At 39.3% G+C, this 16,497-nt stretch overlaps 2 long non-coding RNA genes across 3 annotated transcripts; one reads left to right on the top strand and one right to left on the bottom strand.

Annotated features, from left to right (window-relative positions):
* The first annotated feature begins 2,823 nt into the window (after positions 1-2,823).
* Positions 2,824-15,963, top strand: LOC115900071. 2 transcript variants are annotated; one of them, XR_004059751.1, is made up of 4 exons: positions 7,843-7,896; positions 13,408-13,497; positions 14,885-15,059; positions 15,599-15,963. It is a non-coding gene; the product is annotated as an uncharacterized LOC115900071 (long non-coding RNA). The 2 variants fall into 2 exon arrangements; XR_004059750.1 differs by lacking the exons at positions 7,843-7,896; positions 13,408-13,497 and adding an exon at positions 2,824-2,905 and having other exon boundaries at positions 14,885-15,044.
* LOC104678607 lies at positions 4,815-14,532 on the bottom strand. The gene is made up of 3 exons (XR_750215.2): positions 14,211-14,532; positions 10,098-10,665; positions 4,815-6,784 (listed from the first exon to the last, which is right to left on the bottom strand). It is a non-coding gene; the product is annotated as an uncharacterized LOC104678607 (long non-coding RNA).
* Positions 15,964-16,497: the final 534 nt, after the last annotated feature.

Raw genomic sequence — 16,497 nt, 5'->3', positions numbered from 1 at the left:
TTTAGTAAAGATGTCATACAGACTGCCACAGAAGGGGGCATCCCTTGGATGCAGAGGCAGTGGCATGGGCAAGAGCAGAGTGGTGAAAATGGGTGTGCCTGGGTATCAGTGAATGGTCTAATTTGGTGTGTGGCTGTTTCCAATATAAGTGGGTCTGCTCAGTGAGAGAAAGCTGGCCTAAATCTGAAACAAAAATCAAATAATCGACAGAGTGAGACGACTCCATCTCAAAAAAAAAAAAAAAAAAAAAAAAAAAAAAAAATCAAATAATCATAGAGGAATAGAACAAAGAGAAAAGATGATCCAATCCTCTCATTCGTGTACTATCGCTCTTTCCTGTAGCTCATTCTATAACCTCAGGGAAGACCATTACTGGAGATGTTATTAGAGTCACTAGGATAAACTTTGGGCCAGATAGTTTAGGCCAATCCTAATTTCATACATTCTATTCAATCATCCCCAGTATTCCCATTAATACACTCACATATGTAGCCTGAGGTGCCCTTAGAAACTTCCCTGTAGAGAAACATCTCCACCACTGGCCTTCCTGTGGGCCATTAGTTAAGATGGCCAGAAGCGGGTAAATACAAATCCATATTCATGTTATCAAAGAGAAGGGTGCAGCTCCAGAGGAGCAAAACCCATGAATAGAAATGCTCCAGCCCAGGCAACACAGTGAGACTGTCCCTAGTAAAAATTAAAAAATTAGTCAGGCATGGTGGCATATGCCTGTAGTCCCAGCTACTTGGGACCAAGGTGGGAGGATTGCTTAAACACAGGAGGTTGAGGCTGCAGTGAGCTATGATCTTGCCACTGCACTCCAGCCTGGGCAACCAAGCAAGACCCTGTCTCTAAAGAAGAGAAAGGAGAAAGAAGAGGAAGAAAAGGAAGAAGAAGAAGGAGGAGGAAGAGGAGGAGGAGGAGGAGGAAGGGAGAGGGGGGAAGGGAGGAGTAGGAGGGGAGACAAGGAGAAAAAGAAGAAAGGAATGCTTTGTTTGGTGTGGTAGAGGTGGAGAAGCATTGTCCAGCTTCCTCTTGAAGGACTTGCCACCCAACTGTGGGTAATGAGATGAGCAAATCACTTTTCGCTGTCAGGCCCTTCTGATTAATCTTATCTGCAGATAGCCATCTTGTCCAGTCAAACCCTTCCCAGGACAGCTTGCATCTGACAGCTGAACCAGGCAGAAGCAGAAACACCCAGCAATGTTGACCTGACCCAGGTCGGCTCTAACAGGTGACATTCATTCCTGAGCTCTGTGCAGGGTGGGCTGAAGTTTTCATTGTGTCACAGCGTCGCTTCTCACTGAGCCCAATCTGACATCTTCCTCCCTTCCTTTCACAAGGGTCAGTTCCTATTAAACATCTTGTACCTCGAACTCTGTCTGTTTGTTTGCTTCAGGAAATCTAAACCTGTGATGGTTAGAAATGGGGGTGGGTCAGAAAAATTTCAGGCAAGGAGCTTCCACCAGGAGAAGACTGAAGAATCCCATACCCCTAGGAGGCCATGTGGATGTCTGGAGACGGAGAGGTATCAATAAGGAAGGGGGACCCAATAAGGGTCAGAGGTCTCTGATGTATGTTAGAGAAGAAGGAATTTATTCCTTTCTTCATTCAATGATCACTTGTAGGGAAGGCACTGAACTATGGAGATACAAAGACATATTCCTGCTCTCGAGGAGTTACAGACCAGACCCTGACACTCAGAGAAATGCAAACTTCCTTAGAAGTGGAATATTTCAGGCAATATTGCTTTTTGGAGATTCACCTAGATCTAAAGATGGTTTAGATACTTCAAAAATCTAGACCTGTCACAAAAAGAAACAGGAAATTCACCCATATAATCCCACAATGGTAGCACTCTGAGAAGACCCAGAAGAGACAACAGTTCAAAGACACTTTTTGTTTTCTATTTACTTCTTAATCCAAGAGCCACACAGCATTGTTTATAAGAATAAATTCTAATAGAAATCACTATCTCCCAGCCCCTATACACACAACAATAAAATAATTAATAATAATACTAATAAAAATGAGGCCCGGAAACACCAATTAAAGTGGCCCAAGAGTAGTGTGGCAAAATTCAGGTGTCTTGACTCTGTATTGTCTCCCTAATCTTAATTGTGACCTTGGCCTTTCTAGTAAAAAAGGTATGAGATTCTCCCAGAAGAGGGTAAATCAATGTAAAATTATAATAACTGAATCCCTGGCAATCTCCTATCAAAGGCAAAAATAAAGAAGATATAAATAAATATTCTCTGTAACTTTCTAAAATGCAACACGAATTTAGAGCAAGCTCCCTGTCTGCATTTGCAAGACGTGGCATGAAGATATTGATCCCTGTGCAGCAGGACATTTTCTGCCTTCTTCCAATGGAGCACTTTCCACAAGCCTAATATTCATAGGACATAGGGTTACACCTTGTCTTTCCCTAAAGCTGAATAGAGTAACATCTTCAACTTTCCCTATCCTAAATGACATATTCTACTTCCCTAAAAAGATAGATCTATTTATGTTTAAAGAACTTTATATCTTCACTTTCCCTGGATCCTCTCCAATATTCTCTCCCCATCCACATCCCCAAGGAGTTGATGTCATTACTTTCTTAAAAAAGGTTTGCCAACTGATATGGTTTGGATTTGTGTCCCTGCCCAAATCTCATGTTGAATTGTAATCCCCAGTGTGGGAGGAGGGGCCTGGTGGGAGGTGACTGGACCATGGAGGCAGATTTCTTCTTTGCTATTCTCATGATAGTGAGTAAGTTTTCATAAGATCTGGGTTTTTAAAAAGTGTATGGCACCTTCCCCTTCTCTTTCTCCTGCTCTCGCCATGTAAGACATACATCCTTTGCCTTCCACCATGAATGTATATTCCTGAAACCTTGCCAGCCATGCTTCCTGTACAGCCTGTGAGCAAAATAAGTGTTACTGTCTTAAGCTACTGTTTTGGGATGTTTTGGAAACAGTGAAACGTGATCAAAACAGGTTCTGAGAACTCGAAACTAGATGCCACTATAATGAAACCTAAAACATGGGTATTGCTTCTGGTACTGGTTGGTGAACAGAAGCTGGAAGGGGCTGAAAGAGATTTTTAGTAGAATCTTGGTAGACCTTGAGGAGGCTATTGGTAGATTGTTACTGAAAACTGGAGAAAGGGATCCTTGTTATGTAGTGGCAGAAAGTTTAGCAAGATTGTCACCTGCAGTGACATGGAAAATGCAAAATATACCTAATAAACTGGTAGATTGGGCTAAGAAAAATTCCAACCAGAATGTTGAAAATGCCAGGGAGTTTCTTTTAGTCATACATAATAAGTGTGTGGGGAGAATGAATTTTAAAAACAGGAACTGTTACATTTTCAGGAAAATTTTAAGATAATCTATTAAAGATCCAAGATGTTACATTCAAATATAAAACTATTTCTCTTTCTCAGTCTCTCCATAGAGCAGAGGATTCTCAAATTAAGAAAAGGTATCAGCTCAAAGATCAAACTCAAAAGCCGAAGACCTTTTGTTTGTACCTTAGAAAGATATAAGGTAATGTCTCATAAGCCCTTTGAAACAGAGCTCCTCTAAGGATCTAAGCGTATGCTAGGCAGATTCTCTCAGTTAAACAATAAATCTTCTGGTAATCTTAAGGTTATATAGTCCCATCACAGCCTTACAGGGATCTCAGGTAGAGAATGGCTTACGTCAAAGAGATGTTTGTCTAATGGAGTATTCTCTAATAAGAATCACAGGAAGTCCCGGAATTTTAAACAGAATTGTACAAACATATTTTGACAGCTTGAACTAAAAGAAACAGAAATAGTATTAAATGAAAAGAGGTCCAAGAACCAAGAACCTGGAGGGAAGACCCAAGAAGCAGTAGGGAATCCAGGCAGCAGGACTGAGACCTACAAAAAGACCTGTAGTGTTTGCTGTCTGGATATCAGAGTTACTATGAGCCAATGACTGTCATGTGCTCTGATTTTCCTCTATTTAAAACAAGAGTGTCTATAGTGGCTGTCCTATGTATATTTTACCATTGAATATTGGGTATGTAGGTTGCAAATAACTTGTCTCTTAGTTTACAAGTCTTCAGATTGAGAGGATAAATACATAAGAAATCTCACTTGAAGGACTTCATCTGTACCTGCTACTGAGCCTTCTAAGGAGAGAGTGTAGGAGTGTATTTTGCATGTATATATAAATAATTTGTAACCAGTAAGTGGACTTCAGAATTTTAAAACATGTCTATAATTTTTAAAAACACTTTTCTTATTATAGATGAAGTCTAATTCCTATCCCCTTGAATATGAGGTGACCTTAATAACTCACTTTTAAAAAATAGAATGGGATGAAAGTGATGCTACACTAATTCCCAGGCTAGGTCTTACACAGTAATACAGTGTCATCCTAGCTCTCTCTTGAAATGCTCACTGTTGCACCACAGCTGCCTTGCTGTGAGGAAGCTCAGGCCACAAGGAACCTCCCAGGGACCCTAGCACTCAGCCCCAGCTGAGCTCCCAGCCAAAAGCCAGCACCAACTTGGCAGGTATGCAAGTGGGCCATTCTGGAAGTGCATGTGCCAGTCCATCAAGCCTCCCCCTGCTGATACCACATAGAACAGAGGCAAGTCTTCCCAGACAAGCTCTCCTCAAATTTTAAATATGTTTGCAAAATGAATGTTGTTATGTTAAGCCATCAAATTTGGGGTAATGTGATGCAGATCAATAGTAACAGGAATAATTTCCCTTCATATATATAAAATTTTAACTCCATCCTTACAATGCCAATCTGTAGATAACCATTCTATGATAATGAATAAAAACATAAAGAACTAATATGTATCTGGCATTTATTGATAACTTAATATAGGCTTGGCCCTATTCTATGTGCTTGACATGTGTTAGCTCATTTTATTCTTACAGCTCTCTGAGGAAAATACTTTTATTATCTTCATTTAATGATAAGAAAAGGAGGCCTGGGGAGATTAGGTAACGTGGCCAGGACCATACAACCAGAGTGCCCAAGCCAGAAGTCCAGACATTCTTATTCAGGAGTCTATGGTCATTGTTCTTCGAGCTTCTTATAACTGGAATCTTCTAACTTTAACTATTCCACTTATCATTAACACCAGGCAGCTCTTTGCTTTCATAGCTCCAGCCTTGATCTTCAGTTGACAGAGCTTCTCGTTCTTACTCAGCAGGTCACAGTCTAAATGTTGTCCACAAATTTAAGATTTTATCAGGTCAGAGGTCAGAGAACTATGGCCCATAAGTGAGATCTGACCTGCCAGCTGCTTTTGTAAAGAAAGAGTTAAAAAAATCCCATAAAACAGTCGCATTGGTTAGTTTAGATTTTGTTTATAGCTCCTTTTACACTACATGGTGATTTGAACAGTTGTGATACAGACCATAGGGTCCACAAAGCCTGAAATATTCTTTTTGGTCCTTTTTAGAAAAAGTTTGCTGACCCCTGACTTAGATGACTGAAGATCCCTTTATGCTGAATTCGTGCCATGTCATACAAAGGGTATACATATGTTAGAGTTGTAGACGGACCTGGACTAAAATCCAGCTCTGTTACCTAACTGTAATCCTGGGAGAATCTCTTAATATCTCTGAATCTTAATATTCTTTTTCAAAAAGAGAATGTTAAGACCTCTGTCTTAATTGATACATGCTAAGATATTGACACATAAACAAAATATTATTAATATGTTAAACATTTTACCAATCTTTTGTGATTAGGTCAAAATTTAGTGGACCATATAATCAGGGGTCACAAAATAAAAGATGCCATGCCTAACAATAACAACCATTTGTAACTGTTGGGGTATGTGAAGAGAAAACAGAGGCAAAAACGTCTGTTAGGTGTAAGGCAGAGGTGGGAATTGGTCAGTGCAACTCTGACCAATGGAGGTGAAGGCCTAGGTTGTGAATTTCCTTCTATAGTCTGGATTGTAAAAGAAAAATCCTGCAGGCGGAGATAGCTTCATAGGAAACAGTTTTCCAAAAAATCAATTTCTAATTGATTCAATGTCAAGATTTGAAGAAAGAACTTCTGGTTGCTTTATTGAGCTAAAGGAATAATCCTATTTTCCCGACTATGACTGAATATATTTCTTTGAGAATATGAGTAAATTTAGAATCCCAAAGGCAGAGTGATTTGACCTGATTAGATGTATTTTTTTCCATTTCTGCAAATAGTCCAAGCAACTGTCAGCAAGTTAGTTATTTTATCATTCCAACCAAAATGGTTTAATATTTTGAGGGTTGAAATTTTTAAAGTTGATTTAAATAACTGAAATGGCCAATTGTTTTCAGGTCCTTAGAGAAGTGAGCAGTCGCATTCCGGTTTCTTGGGAGAATGAGGAGAACTGTGTTTTGGAAGGGAGATTTTGGGGGCAGTTAGTCTTTTCTGTCATTGTTGCTGGGAGATCTGTCATTGGTGTGATAGTAATGGAATCTGAGCTCCTCTGAGCTCCCAGGTGAGGCAGGTCATCTGTGCAGATATTCTTGTATATCTGGCTAAGTGGAGGGTGAACCAGAATAGTGGGAGAGACTTTGTTCTGATAAACGAATAGTGGGCCTGTCCTACACACGGGGTGTAAGATGAGCAAGGAGATGGTCCTGGGGCTTGATGAGGCAGGTAGGTGGGAAGCAGCTGAAATACCCCGGATCTGCTGCACAGATTCTGGTTTTCTTCACTTGAGTTTCTTTTCTTTCCCTGTTTTCACTTGTCACACACACAAAGGGCAGTGAAATGCCAACCTGACCCAATGAAAGGCCTGGAGATATGAAACTGTAAAAGAAGATAATGATTAGGAACATGTGGGGATGACTGGAGACCCTTGATAATTGTGCTTCACTTTCCTGTTTAACCTTTTAACTAGAAAAAGGCATTCATCTAACAGACATGTTCTGCTTAAAAGGAAAAAAGAAAGGGAAAGAAAGACAGAAAGAAAGGCAGAAATAAATAAAGAAAAAGAAAAGAAAGAATGAAAAGAAAAAGAAAGAGAGAGAGAAAGAAACAAGAAGAAAGGAAGGAGGGAAGGAAGGAAGGAAGAAAGGAAGGAAAAAGGAGGGAAAGAAAATAAGTTTCTCTCAAATCATATAGGCACTTTTTTTTTTTTTTGAGACGGAGTCTTGCTCTGTCGCCCAGGCTGGAGTGCAGTGGCCAGATCTCAGCTCACTGCAAGCTCCACCTCCCGGGTTCACGCCATTCTCCTGCCTCAGCCTCCCAAGTAGCTGGGACTACAGGCACCCGCCACCACGCCCGGCTAGTTTTTTGTAGTTTTTAGTAGAGACGGGGTTTCACCGTGTTAGCCAGGATGGTCTCGATCTCCTGACCTCATGATCCGCCCGTCTCGGCCTCCCAAAGTACTGGGATTACAGGCTTGAGCCACCGTGCCCGGCCAGGCACATTTTTTATATTGTATCACACCAATTTTCAGTTCCTTAAGGAAATCACAGAATCTAAAAGTGGAAATTTCCTTGGAGGTCACTTTGCCCAGATTTCTACTCATGCAGAACTCTTTTATGTAACTACCTTGGTAGGTTCATTGATTCATTCAACAATATCTCTTGAGCGTGATCACTAGGTATTGATCTGGGCACAGGACTGAACAAAAGAAATTAACATTTTTGCCTTCATGGAGACCTGGTTATATTCCAGGGCCTATGCTTGGTCATTTCCAGTTATTGAGAACTGTCAGTCTACATGCAAGTAAATCAGTTCTTAAGTGTTTAACAAACTCTTTTGGAGCAGCATTTTAAGCACTTTACAAATACAGTATTAACTCATTTAATGCTCACAGTAATCCTATAAAGTAGACACTACTGTCATCGTATCCCTTCTACAGACGAACAAATTGAGACACAACCAACTTAAGGAATGCCTTAAGACTGCCACTGGTAAGCAACAGGGGTTAAATTAGAATCCCACAGTGAGGGTCTGGAGTGAGGACATGGAATGCAGGGTTCTAGTTAAGAGTCTTCTCTCTTAACCACCAGGCTACACTGCCAACATTTGTTTAGCTTATGTTTGTGATTTGGCCCTATTTCTCCCGGTATTGGTTTTTGTTGTTGTTTTTTTTTTTTTTTTTTTTTTTTTTTTTTTTTTTTGATGGAGTCTCACTCTGTCTCCCAGGCTGGAGTGCAGTGACGTGATCTCGGCTCACTGCAAGCTCTGCCTCCCGGTTCACGCCATTCCCCTGCCTCAGCCTCCCGAGTAGCTCGGACTATAGGCGCCTGCCACCACGCCAGCCTAATTTTTTGTGTTTTTAGTAGAGACGGGGTTTCACCATGTTAGCCAAGATGGTCTCGATCTCCTGACCTCATGATCCACCCTCCTCGACCTCCCAAAGTGCTGAGATTACAGACATGAGCCCCCGCGCCCAGCAGTATTGGCATTTCTTACCCTAAAATGATCTGAAGATCTCTTGGGATCTTCTACTGTATACTCTAATCCCCTGAATACAACCAACCAAAGACAACTTCTTACTTCTTGACTTACGTGATTTATATAGGAGGAGATAGCACCTCTTTAAGAGGTGTGAACCCCACTCCCCCCAACCAACCCTCCCTGCCTAAATAAAAGGGCACTGCCTGCCACATACTAGTCAATAAATGATAGATCTTGTTATTAATACATTTTTGGCTCAATGATTTGCAAAATTTCTCAGTTTAGCTTTCTTCCTCCAGTTTAAGCCTTTAGGATAAAGGGTCAATCAGGCACTATTGGCACATTTTCAAAATTTTTCCTGAAAGCAAATTTTAATAAATGAGAGAGAACTCCATGAGGCTGATGGGAGAGACCTTGTCATCACCAACAATGGAAATGAGGGACGGGGAAGGATGCAGAAGCTGGGAACCCTGGAAAGTTCACTCACATGGGAGTATCTTAATGGCTGCCTTCCATAGCCAGTTAACCATTTTCTCCCCACAGCATAGACAAATAAAACAGCTCTGACCAGGTAGCTGCCTTGCCTTGGGTCCAGAAAACAAACAAACTAACAAACAAAAAACACCTCTTTTATGTCATTTCATCATGGAATAAGAAGTGAGAATGAGTTAGATAAAACTTTGAGCAGAGCAACAATACTTTTTATGTTTTTCTGAGTCAACTCATGGGTAAGTTTAATCCTTTGCTGGAAAGGAATTCAAAGAATGTCAGGTACCTTCTCATTTCAAATGGAATAGTCCCCAAATACCTTCTACCATCAAATCCCAATGATTTCTGGATTATCTCTCACGGCTCCTCTTCCTGTAATGGATGAAATTGATCTAGTCCACTTTCTTTACACCTGGTTTCATGAGCCTCAGCCAAGATGACTTCCCTTTCCTTAGCCAATCCTCCTACCTGCAAATTTGGCTAATGAAAAGCATAATTCCTCTCGCTTCCCCATTTCTGCTTCTCTCACTCCAAATAAGAGGCTCTGCTCTACATAGAATCACCCTCCTTTTCTGTTCATGCAAAGCCTACCTTTAAATATGTCTTTTCTTGCATGACATTTCCCAGACATGCTTCTAAACATAGTTTGCAGCTGCTCCTCTGTGTGTCCCACTCCAGTCCTGCCCAGAGGGCCTTTACCCAAACTAGGAAAACAATTGATTGGGTGAATATTTCCATGCAGAGGGGTGGGAATAGCTGTTGAAAAAACAGTCTTTTTTTTTTTTTTTTTTTTTGAGATGGAGTCTTGCTCTGTCGCAAGGCTGGAGTGCAGTAGCATGATCTCAGCTCACTGCAACCTCCGACTCCTGACTTCAAGTGACTCTCCTGCCTTAGCTTCCCGAGTAGCTGGGACTACAGGCGCCTGTCACCACGCCTGGCTAACTTTTGTTATTTTTAGTAAAGACTAGGTTTCACCATGTTGACAAGGCTGGTTTCAAACTCCTGATCTCAGATGATCTGCCCCCTTGACCTCCCAAAGTTCTGAGGTTACAGGCATGAGCCACCACACCTGGCCAAAAACCAGTCTTTTTATAATAGTCAACATGTAGGTATATAGAAAGCAAAAACAACAGCTACTTCATGTGGGTATTCCAAAGGCTGTTTTTGTGAGTTTGTAAAGGAGGATGTCCTTTAAGAATTTTTCACACTACACAGTACTTACTTTGTTTCTAATAAATTTTTTAGTGTGTCATACGTATCTGCAAGAAAGGTTTTTAAAAATTAATCAATTTTGGGTCCCTTGACACCCATTCATGAAACTTTTTTTTTTCCAAGATAAAGAAAAGTTGGCAAAAGTAATTCGAGACGTTTGCCAAGATCACTCAAAGAATTTGGCTTAGAATCTGAGTCGCTGGAACCAAACAAAAATATTAACAAGTCAGGTGCATTTCCATTTCATCCTGGCTGGATATTTTTAAGTGCTTGCTGCTTGTTAGGGAAGAAATGGATCATAGGTCATTAACTTAAAAAAAAAAAAAAAGAATATTTATTCTTTTGAATTTTTCCTGAATGCTTTGAATGGATTTCTGTTGCATTATTGGTTGAGTATATTCTTGTCAGGATAATCCACTTTTAGTGGCTTCATTTACATTAGCTATCACTCCAGAGAGCCATAGTAACAGGCTGCTGAATTACCCAAGAGAAATTACTCTTGAAAGTAATCATTGTGAATGAATTTTCATCACTTGGTCTCATCATCTCATGCTGTTTTGTCTCTTTCCTTTTTGCCCCTGATAAAAGATAGGCATAAAGAGGGCTTTTGTTATGATCTCATTTTCTTTGGAAAACTTGGTCTTATTAATCATAGCAGCCAGCTTGTGGAGGCAACCAAAGCGTATCTCTCTCTGTCTCTCTCTCTCTCACACACACACACACGTACACAACACAGAGTTTTTGAAATGCATTTCAATTTGTGGGGAACATAAAGACTAATTTACTTTCATCTACAATATATCACACAAATTTGGTTTTCATGTAACTTCACTGGTACAAGGAATATGTTAAAGTACAGGGGCTTAAATACTGCACTGAATACTACTGTACTGAATTTGTTTTACGTTATCAACACATGCACAACAGTTGAAATTTAAAACTCTTGGACAAAAACCTAGAATAAATAATATGTTTTTTACTTACCTGTCCGTAATGTATATATACCTGGCTTTATGGAAGTGACATATTGCTCACACATCAACTCAGGGTAGGAGAATATAGAAGTGCAAAATAATATCTTAAGAGGTAATTTGCTAAATCGTATTCTGTTGTTTTGAGAAAATAAATAAATAATCAGCTTATTTATTTCAGAGTTTAGTCTCCAGATAACACTCAATTACTAAGTTTAGAAAATAGATAATATCACAAAGGCTGCTAAGAGAATTGTCTGCGGCAAGTTTGTAAATAGAGGAATGAAAGGAGCATTTATTGAGCATCCTCAAAACAAGTCTGGGAGATGATTATCATAGTCCCCATTTTATAGATGAGGAAACTGAGGCACATAAAGATTGATTTCCTTGCTCAGGAGTCATGCAGCTAGTAAGTAAAGGAGAAACACAAGTTTGTCAGAAGCTGAGGCCTGGGTCTTCTTCCTTGGGAAAACTCAGAAATACTAAGTTACAGAAAACAATCACAGGCTACAATGGAACTTCTCCAGCTCTACTGTGCATATGAATCCCGGGGCCTCTTGTCAGTATATAGATTCTGATTCAGTGAGTCTGTGGTGGGACCTGAGATTCTGCCTTTTTAACAAGCCCTCAGCAGATTCTGATGCTGCTGTTCCAGGGACCAAAATGAAGTAGCAAGATACTTAAGATTACAATATAAAATTTTACCTTAAACCCAAATATGTCATATCCTACTCCAATTCTGTATTTTTCTGATAGTTTCCTTTCTTCTCTTCTCTGATCTTTTTGTCACTTTTCTCTATTCCTGAAGAAGTTAGAGCAAACTACTGAAATACAGTTTTTCTAGCACCCTTTAGCCAACTGCAATGAAATGTTAGGTCAAGTGTTATTTTTCCTTAGTTGGTAAAAAAAGAAATGTGATTTGTGGAATCTGTGGAATCTGGATGCTAAAAGAGAATTTAATCTCACCCTCCTTTATTTCCTTCCTCTGATATTTCTATTTCTCAGACCTCCCTCTTTTTTATTTCTTCTTCCCCCAACCTTTTAATTTTTTTGTCACACTGGTAATAATCTCTGGCCGTTTCACAAAAATATTTAAAACTCTGCATTATCACTTAACCCCAATATTTTCTCTCCTTTTATTAAATTGAGTCCTATGACCCATTTTAATTCCTTTAGCTTTTTAGTTAGATGTATGATGCTATAATTCAGGCATAGTCAAAGCTGGAGACAGCAGCATAATGCTATCATACCTGAGTTAGACTGCCTGAGTTAATAGCCTAGGGTGACTAGCAGTCTTAACTTGGGTTAGATATTTAAACTTTAGGAGCTCAGTTTCTCCTTCTGTAAAGTAGGATAATAATGGTATACATATTTGGGTTATTTGTGAAAAACAAATTTGATGAAAGTTAATTCACATAAAGGACTTAGTGTAGTGCTTTGAATGCTATCAGCTATATCATAATTAAAGATTATTATTTCACCACGGGCTATGGGGTTATTTATCTGGACAACTGAGGGTGGTGGCATGTAGCCCAGCAGTTTCCTTACATGCTGTGACCCAACACGCTGAGCCAGCTCTGTCTTAGGCATTCCCTGGAAGCAGTGGCTTATTGGTATTTTCAACTCCCAGGCCAGATCGTTTGTTAACCCCTTCCTCCTCTAGTCCATACATTTCTTTTTCAGTAATAACCTTGTAATAATCAGTAACAATTATGTTTTTCTTGATTTACTCTTCAGTTTTAAAACAAATAACAGTTTTAAAAAGAAGAAAGCTGTAATTTCAATGATATTACTTAGTCTTGTAAAAATATTTCACATACTTAAAATTTGTGTCTAAAAAGCCAAAAATATTCCAACATGACATTCACACTCTCTTTTACTGTTCAGAATTTTAAGCACTAGTAAAAACTCTAAGTGCTTCAACAGAATGACAGAAGCAAGCAATTTTGGTTCAGTTATTTTGTCTATACAATCACTGTGTTATCATTCTTGATTTTGAATCTGTGATTTGAAGAAGAAACATGTGGTACCCCAGAGACTAGGGCCATGAACTACCATAAGTATTTACCTGAGTCCTTAAGAGTCAGGGACTGTATACCTGGATGTTTCCCATAATAATTTTCATGTCAGATTCAATGTTTGTTAAGGAAGAGATAATAAAAATGTGCAAACTTTAAAGTATTTATATATTTGAAAGCTCAGTGGTGACCACAACAATTATTTAGAATGCAAACCAAGAAAAGGTTTTTTTTCAGGGAAGAGTATTTGACCACTAGTATGATTTAGAATTATGATGCATGGCAATAATGATACCAAACTACATTTCAATTGACTCTATTATTTTTTCAGATTCTCTACAGACAGCGCAGCCTAATATCTCTCAGACTAGCACTTCCCACAGCCCTGCACTTGGGGCCCCACTGCCTGGTAGAAATGAAGGTCAGTGTTTGAAAGTATTTAAAGAATCCTGCTAATCCCTATTTTATCCATAAACGTCATCTGTCATAAAGAAACTTTTAGCAGAAACATTTTTCACAACTTCTGAGAGATCTTGTGGGGGGTTTTGCCATAAAGTGCTCTTGTTGAGCTCTTGACACCTATAAGCTGATGTCCTGGGTGTGTCCCAAATGATGCCTCCCACCCATTCATTAGCAGGACACTATCCCAGTTCAGATGCCTATACCCCATCTCCACATATGTTTCACCAAAACCATAAATTTTGAAACAGAGTCAATATAAATGTATAACATATTGTTTTAGGGCTCTTCTGACAAAAAGAACCAATAAGATGTGTGTGTGTGTGTGTGTGTGTGTGTGTGTGTGTGTGTGCATATACAACTATGCACTACACAATGACATTTCAGTCTACAAAGGATTGCATATATGATGGTGATCCCATCAGATTATACCATATTTTTACTGTACCTTTTCTACATTTAGATATGGTTAGATACATACATACTTATCATCATGTTACAGACTACACTATGTAGCCTAGGTGTGTAGTTGTTTATGCTGTCTAGGTTTGTGTAATAACACTCTATGATGTTTGCACAATGATGAAATCACTCAACAATGCATTTCTCAGAAACATATCTCCATTGTTAAGCAATGCATTACTGGATATGTAAATTAAATGGAAATTGGCTCACACAATTATGGAGGCCAAGAAGTCCCATGATCTGCCATCTGCAAGCTGGAGAACCAGGAAAGCTGGCAGTGTAATTCAGTCCAAGTCCAAAGAACTGAGAGCCAGGGAAGCCAAAGGGGTAAATCCTGGTTTAAGTCTGAAGGCCCACTAACCAGGAGCACTAATATCCAAGGGCAGGAGAAGATGATATGCTAGACCAAGAAGAGAAGAAGCAAATTTTCCTTTCCTGTACCTTTTTGTTTTATTCAGGCCTTCAACAGATTGGCTGATGACTGCCCTTATTGGTGAGAGCCACCTACTTTACTAAGTTCACCAATTCAAATGCTTATCTCTTCTCAAAACACTCTTATAGACATACCCAGAATAATGTTTTACCAGGTACCTGGTCATCCTTTAACCTAGCCAGGTTGATACATAAATTTAATTATCGTACATATAGTCTTACCCATTAGTGACCTTTTCATTCTTTATGGTATTAACAGTGAAGATTTGTAGATGGTCTACTTGGTTTTATAGGTTTTGATCAGCACTCAGAAGCTCAGTTTGATCACCCTAGCTTGGCGTGAGCTGAAAGTGCTGAGACTGTGAGTTCTTTGGGTCTTATTTCTAGAAACCAGGAAATGAGAGAGATAGTGACTTGGTTTCCCTTTTGTTTCCCTTTTGTTCTCTTCTCAGTGGCCTTGCTAACAAGTTTACCTCCAAACTAGGAGATTTCAGAAGGAAAACCAAGAGCCATCTCTGCATATGTGAGAGTGGGCAAACGAAATGTGCCAAGGAGAAGAAAGAAGACACACTTGGGCAATGATTATGGGAAGAAGGAAGCACAGGAGAAAATGTAAGACATGTACAGGTGAGAGAGAGATCAGGAGAAAGATGGGAAATGTGGGAGAGCAGCAGGAATCATAACAATAATAATGCCAATTTGGAAACAAGAACCAGTGCATAAGGCATACCAATAACGCCAATGACGTGCCAAGGATGGAAAGCCACCCTATCAGGAGAAAGTAAAGCCATAGCAGATGTTTCATGAGACAGCTTAACACAATGACTGACCAAGACAGCAGGACAAGTGAGGCATGGAGAAATGACCCAGACCTGGACCTTTCTGGCCTCTGAATTTGGTTCACACCTCTTGTCAGAAGGAGTAGTGACCAAAGGAAACTCTCTTTGCTTTAATTATAGAAACAGGAATATACCTGATTTTGCATTTAACTGTGTATATTTAATATCTGAATATTTCTATACCCAAAAGCATAATGTATTAGGGTCAATCATTTGAAATTGCCAATATGCACTCATTTTACCTATAAAAACTATAATTTTGCATGGTTCAAACTAATAGATATGGAGATATTCTCAAGCAAACTTTTTTTTTCTTTTGTCTTGAAGCCCATATGGAAGATCCAAAGAGAACTTGACTAAGCTTCCTACATTCTCCTGGAGTTTGTGGCTTATGAATGTGGTGCCATCTGGGGAACTGACAACCCCTGAGGTGTTCACTCTGCTCATCTTCCAGGTGAGAGAAGAAGAAGGGGAGAAGAAAAGAGAAGTTCTAGAATTTCACAGGCTGAGGGAGATGGTAGGAACTGTCTATGTTGGTTTCTGTGTATTGGTTTGCTTTTTATTTTGAACTCGTTTGACTTCAGGTTCCAGATTTGTTTTTCTCTTTGTAAACTAGACTTTGACATTATTAGCAGTCCCATCTGTTTGCTTTTTTTAAATAAAATGTAAATTGGTTTTTGTTTTAAATTTCAGGTGCTTTTAAGTTTGACTCTGCTATTCATTTCCTAAGGTAGTTTGGGCATGCTAGTGCTGGGAAGAACAGATAAATCTTGCTTTACAGAATCTTTTTGTTCAAATGAATGTACATTTCTAGTGTTCGAAAAATATCAGTTTTAATAGGTTTGATTTTCCTGTCTATAATCCATGTTTTTCGCCTTTATTCCTTCATTCTTTCCTATCCCATGGGCCCACATTTATGCTCTGATCAAGTTTCTTTTCATATCTTTCCCCCTCACAACACACACAGGAAATCTAATACAAGCCACTATCTGTTTCTTTCTCAAAGGAAAAGAAAAGGATTCCTGTGGGATCATACTGATTCCTGTGGGCCCCTTGCATAAAAGATTGTAGTGCATTAGATAATGACCCTCCATTGGCCAATCAATCATTATTGAGTGACTAGTTTGTGTGGAATACTGTTCATATAATATCTTGAGTAATGATGGGAACAGATTTTGTGAGAGACATTGAAATACTCACGGACATAGACTATCTTGGCAATTGTG

Source organism: Rhinopithecus roxellana, chromosome 10 (assembly GCF_007565055.1).
Source record: "Rhinopithecus roxellana isolate Shanxi Qingling chromosome 10, ASM756505v1, whole genome shotgun sequence".
NCBI classification, from domain to species: Eukaryota; Metazoa; Chordata; class Mammalia; order Primates; family Cercopithecidae; genus Rhinopithecus; species Rhinopithecus roxellana.
The sequence above is the reverse complement of the archived record's forward strand: the minus strand, read 5'-3'. Positions and strand labels throughout refer to the sequence as shown.